We start from the raw sequence: 6,000 nt of genomic DNA, 5'->3' as shown, positions 1-6,000 counted from the left end.
CCAGAGAATTCTGATGCATACTAACATTTGAGAACCACTGGTTAAAAGTCAAAAGATAAAAAGTAGAGACGTCTAGCTGGGCGCAGTGGCTCACACCTGTTATCCCAGCACTTTGGGAGGTTGAGGCAGGCAGATCTGAAGGTGATGAGTTTGAGACCAGCCTGGCCAACATGGTGAAATCCCGTTTCTATTAAGAATACAAAAATTAGCCGGGCATGTTGGCATGTGCCTGTAATCCCAGCTACTCGGGATGCTGAGGCAGGGGAATTGCTTGAACCTGGGAGGTGGAGGTTGCAGTAAGCCAAAGTTGTACCACTGCACTCCAGCCCAGGCAACAGAACAAGACTCCATCTCGAAGAAAAAAAAAAAAAAGTGGAGACATAGGCATCAGATAGCTGAATTCAAGTTTTGGTTCCACCACTTACTGTGTGGCCTTGAACGAGTTAGTTTTCCCTCTCTAAGTCTCAGCTACCTCCTCTGTAAAATACAGGTACCAGTTTTCTTACATGTAAAATAAGCACCCACATGAGATAATGCCCATTGAGCACTTAGCATGGTGTGAGGTACAGAGTAAGGATTCAATACATATTTAATATTCACTATTATTACAAGTGTAGTTCTGGGTAATGATTTTTTTTTTTTTTTTTTTGTAAAGGAGGCTTTTTTCATGTTATCCACGCGGGAGTGGAGTGGCGCGATCTTGGCTCACCGCAACCTCCGCCTCCTGGGTTCAGGCAATTCTCCTGCCTCAGCCTCCTGAGTAGCTGGGATTACAGGCACACACCACCATGCCCAGCTAATTTTTTGTATTTTTGGTAGAGACGGGGTTTCACCATGTTGACCAGGATGGTCTCGATCTCTTTTTTTTTTTTTTTTTTAGACGGAGTTTCACTCATGCTACCCAGGCTGGAGTGCAATGGCACGATCTCGGCTCACTGCAACCTCCGCCTCCTGGGTTCAGGCAATTCTTCTGCCTCAGCCTCCTGAGTAGCTGGGATTACAGGCACGCGCCACCATGCCCAGCTAATGTTTTGTATTTTTTTTTTTTAGTAGAGACGGGGTTTCACCATGTTGACCAGGATGGTCTTGATCTCTTGACCTTGTGATCCACCCGCCTCGGCCTCCCAAAGTGCTGGGATTACAGGCTTGAGCCACCGCGCCCAGCCCTGGGTAATCATTTTAATTTCCAACATAATTGTTTTCCTTTGGCAAAAGTCCTAATTATAAGTTCAGAAACTGGCTGGGCGCAGTGACTCACACCTGTAATCCTAGCACTTTAGGAGGTCGAGAGGGGCAGACCATCTGAGATTAGAGGTTCAAGACCACTTGGCCAACATGGCGAAACCACGTCTCTTCTAAAAATATAAAAATTAGCCGGGCATGGTGGCACATGCCTGTAATCCCAGCTACTTGAGAGGCTGAGGCAGGAGAATCGCTTGAACTCAGGAGTCGGAGGTTGCAGTCAGCTGAGATCACACCACTGCACTCCAGCCTGGGAAACACAGTGAGACTCTGTCTCAAAAAAAAAAAAAGTTTAGAAATCAAATAACACATCTTGACAATGAAATGTGGATGGAGCAGAGAGTGTTTCATCTACCAGTTTCTTTACAGAATCATGGAACATAAAAGTGAGGGGAAACAAAGATATGGAGTCAACCTAAATGCCCATCAATGATAGACTGGATCAAGAAAATATGGTACATATACACCAAGAAATTCTTTTTTTTTTTTTTTTCAGATGGAGTCTTGCTGTGTCACCCAGAGTGGAGTACAATAGTGCAATCTTGGCTCACTGCAACTTCCACCTCCCGGGTTCAAGTGATTCTCCCGCCTTAGCCTCCTGAGTAGCTAGGATTACAGGTACCCGCCACCATGCCCGGCTAATTTTTTTTTTTTTTTAGTAGAGGCAGCGTTTCACCATGTTTACCAGGATGATCTTGATCTCTTGACCTCATGATCCTCCCACCTTGGCCTCCCAAAAGTACTGGGATTACAGGCTGGAGCCACCTTGCTCGGCCTACACCATGAAATTTTATGCTGCCATAAAAAAGAACAAGATCATATCCTACTCGAACTAATGCAGGAACAGAAAACCAAATACCGCATGTTCTAACTTATAAGTGGGAACTAAACATTGAGTACACATGGACACAAAGAGGGGAACAGTAAACACCAGGGTCTGGTAGTGGAGGGTGAATGGTGGAGGGCGGGAGGAGGATTGAAAAACTACCTACGGGGGCTGGGTGCTGTGGCTCATGCTTGTAATCCCACCATTCTGGGAGGCTGAGGCAGGCAGATCACTTGAGGTCAGGGTGTGCCTGTAGTCCCAGCTATTCAGGAGGCTGAAGCAAGAGAATCTCTTGAACCTGGGAGGTGGAGGTTGTAGTGAGTTGAGATTGTGCCACTGCACTCCAGCCTGGGTGACAGAGGGGGATCCTGTTTCAAAAAAAAAAAAAAAAAAAGAAGAAGAAAGAAAAAGAAAAAAGAAAAACTACCTAACAGGTACTGTGCTTACTACCTGGGTGATAAAATAATCTGTACACCAAACCCTCGAGACACCCAGTTTATCTCTATAACAAACCTGCACATGTACCCCTGAACCTAAAATAATGTTAAAACAAACAAAAAAGACCAGGTGAGGTGGCTCACCCCTGTAATCCCAGCACTTTGAGAGGCCAAGCTGGGAGGACCACTTGAGCCCAGGAGTTCAAGACCAGCCTGGACAACATGGTGAATGTAGTGTCTCTACTAAAAATTAAAAAAATAAATTAGGTGGGGCTGGGCATAGCGGCTAACGCCTGTAATCCCAGCATTTTGGGAGGCCCAGGCAGGTGGGTCACTTGAAGTCAGGAGTTCGAGACCAGCCTGGGCAACATGGTGAAACCCTGTCTCTACTAAAAATAAATAAAAAGTAGTCAGGTGTGGTAGTGCATGCCTGTAATCCCAGCTACTAGGGAGGCTGAGGCAATTCTCATTGCTTGAACCTGGTAGGCGGAAGATGCAGTGAGCCAGATCTTGCCACTGCACTCCAGCCTGGGAGACAGAGCGAGACTCTGTCTCAAAAAAAAAAAAAAAAAATTAGTTGGGTGTGGTGGTCTGTGTCTGTGGTCCCAGCTACTCGGGAGGCTGAGATGAGAGGACCACTTGAGCCCAGGAGGCCGAGGCTGCAATGAACTGTGATCACGCCACTGCACTCCAGCCTGGGTGCCAGAAGGAGATCCTATTTCAAAAAAAAAAAAGAAAGTAGACTTCTCCACTCCCACTGCTTCACTTGACTAGTCTAAGGGGGGAAAAAAGGAAGAAAAGTAGAAGCTAGTGTCTTTATCAAGGGTTTACTGAGGATGACTTGGAGGGGATGGAAATTATAGCCTCTGGGTAGCTGTAGAATTTATGCCGTTGGTGTTGAGTCCCAGGCATGAAGCCCAGGATTATGTACTGATGACAATCCAGTGTGGAGCAGGACCCAGGATAGAAGTTCCTATACTATTTCTCTACATCTAGCTTTGAGGAATGAGCCACCAGTACTGGAATCCTATTAACATTGAAATGCAAATTTCAACACTATAAAAAGTAAAGGGTTGGGACTGTAAAAAGTGAGAAAATGAACATCAGCACCACCCATGTAAATGTAAGGTAGTAAATATCTGTGTTACCCTAGAAACCAGCACTATAAAGGTAGGTAGGTAGTTTGGTGACAGTTTCCAGGCTAATTCCCCACCACATACAACATAAGAGCTTTCCTATTATGTTAACTTTTTCTCTACATGCCCACTGAACCTTCACTCAATTCCACTATTTCCTCCCTCTCCCAAAAGACTACCTCTCTGATTCCCTTCTTTTTGAGACCAGGTTTTGCTCTTGTTGCCCAGGCTGGAGTGCAATGGCATGATCTTGGCTTGAGGCAACCTCTGCCTCCCAGGTTCCAGCAATTCTCCTGCTTCAGCCTCCCAAGTAGCTGGGATTACAGGCAGGTGCCACCAGGCCCAGCTAATTTTTTTTGTATTTTTAGTAGAGACAAGTTTCTCCATGTTCATAAGACTGCTCTCGGACTTCTGACCTCAGGTGATCCACCCATGTTGGCCTCCCAAAGTGCTGAGATTATAGGGATGAGCCAACTGCGTCCGGCCGATTTCCCTATTTTTGTACGTGGCCGTACCATTCTCCTAAGTACTATCTTCAAAAAACCCTTGATGTTTATCAGTGAAATGAAGGGCCGACACAGTAATGTGTATCTCCAAATTTAAGAGATACAGTTTAGAGAAAATTCAGACACATAATTGGGGAAATAATAAACCCTTCAACTGAAAAAATTTAAAAAAAAAAAGGCTCACAGTGGATAAAACTAGCCATCTGTGACTGTTCTCAGAAGAGACTTCTGGTAAATATAATTTGTAGATATATGCAAATAAGATTAAGATGCTTCCCAATATCTCACCTGGGAGCTACCAACCTAGAATGTAATTCATGTAAGACAGCTGTTACCTTGGAAACTGTGACATGTAATGAGAACAGGAGGCAGGTAATATTGCAATGACAGAAGATTCTGATAACTAGTTAGAGATGGTGGAAAAAATAACATTGGGAGAGTCAGTGTTTATGCAGTACTATTCAAGTGACAGAAGCACTGATCTGGTACACATGTTATAAATAACCCAAAGACCTTCCTTAAAATCATTCAGCTGGGCGGGCACGGTGGCTCACGCCTGTAATCTCAACACTTTGGGAGGCTGAGACGGGCAGATTACTTGAGGTCAGGAGTTCGAAACCAACCTGGCCAACATGGCAAAACCTCATCTCTACTAAAAATACAAAGATTAGCCAGGCGTGGCGGCACATGCCTGTAATCCCAGCTACTTGGGAGGCTGAGGCAGGAAAAGTGCTTGAACCAGTGAGGTGGAGGTTGCAGCGAGCCTAGATTGCGCTATTGCACTCCAGCCTAGGCAACAAGAGTGAAACCTCAAAACAAAACAAAACAAAAAGCCATTCAGCCCCATTTGTTCAAATTACAAGTGACCTTCTGATTACTAGCTTGGTTTCCCAGGTATATTAATATCTGATAGGTATGACCCTAAATAATAGATAATTCCTGTCACTAGAAACTATATTTCTCCTCACTGGTATTTGACTTGTAAGCCAGTATCTTATTATTATCATTATTATGCAGGCTGGAGTGCGATGGCATGATCTTAGCTCACCACAACCTCCACCTCCTGGGTTCAAGCGATTCTCCTGCATCAGCTTCCCGAGTAGCTGGGATTACAGGCATGAGCCACCACGCCCAGCTAATTTTGTATATTTTGTATTTTTAGTAGAGACAAGGTTTCTCCATGTTGGTCAGTCTGGTCTGAACTCCTGACCCAGGTGATCCACCTACCTCCGCCTCCCAAAGTGCTGGGATTACAGGCGTGAGCCACTGCTCCTGGCCCTTTTTATTATTATTATTTTTTATTGAGACAGAATCATTCTGTCACCCAGGCTGGAGTGCAGTGGTGTGATCTTGGCTCACTTCAACCTCCACCTCATGGGTTCAAGCAATTCTCCCACCTCAGCCTCCCAGGTAGCTGAGATTATAGGTGCGTGCCACCACACCTGGCTAACTTTTTCTTTATTTTTAGTAAAGAAGGGGTTTTGCCATGTTGGCCAGTCTGCTCTGGAACCCCTCACCTCAACAGATCCGCCCAGTTTAGCTTCCCAAAGTGCTGGGATTACAGGCATGAGCCACCTCACCCTGCCCATATCTCTATTTTCTTATACTAGATTCCTAGAGGGAGAATTTCTGGGGCAAATGCTACAAGATTTTTTAAGACTAGTGATTCTATTTGCTTTCTAGGAAGCATCAATTTACAATCTCACTGGCAGTGTATGAGGGTTTCTGCCCCACTGCCCATGGTCTACTTTGAGAGATATATATATATATATATATATATATATATATATTTTTTTTTTTTTTTTTTTTTTTTTTTTTTTTTTTGACAGAGTCACGCTGCCTGTCACCCAGGC

The sequence above is a fragment of the Sapajus apella genome, unplaced genomic scaffold (genome assembly GCF_009761245.1).
Source record: "Sapajus apella isolate SASKATOON/1434 unplaced genomic scaffold, GSC_monkey_1.0 scaffold98, whole genome shotgun sequence".
In the NCBI taxonomy this organism is placed as follows: Eukaryota; Metazoa; Chordata; class Mammalia; order Primates; family Cebidae; genus Sapajus; species Sapajus apella.
Note: the sequence above shows the minus strand (reverse complement) of the source record.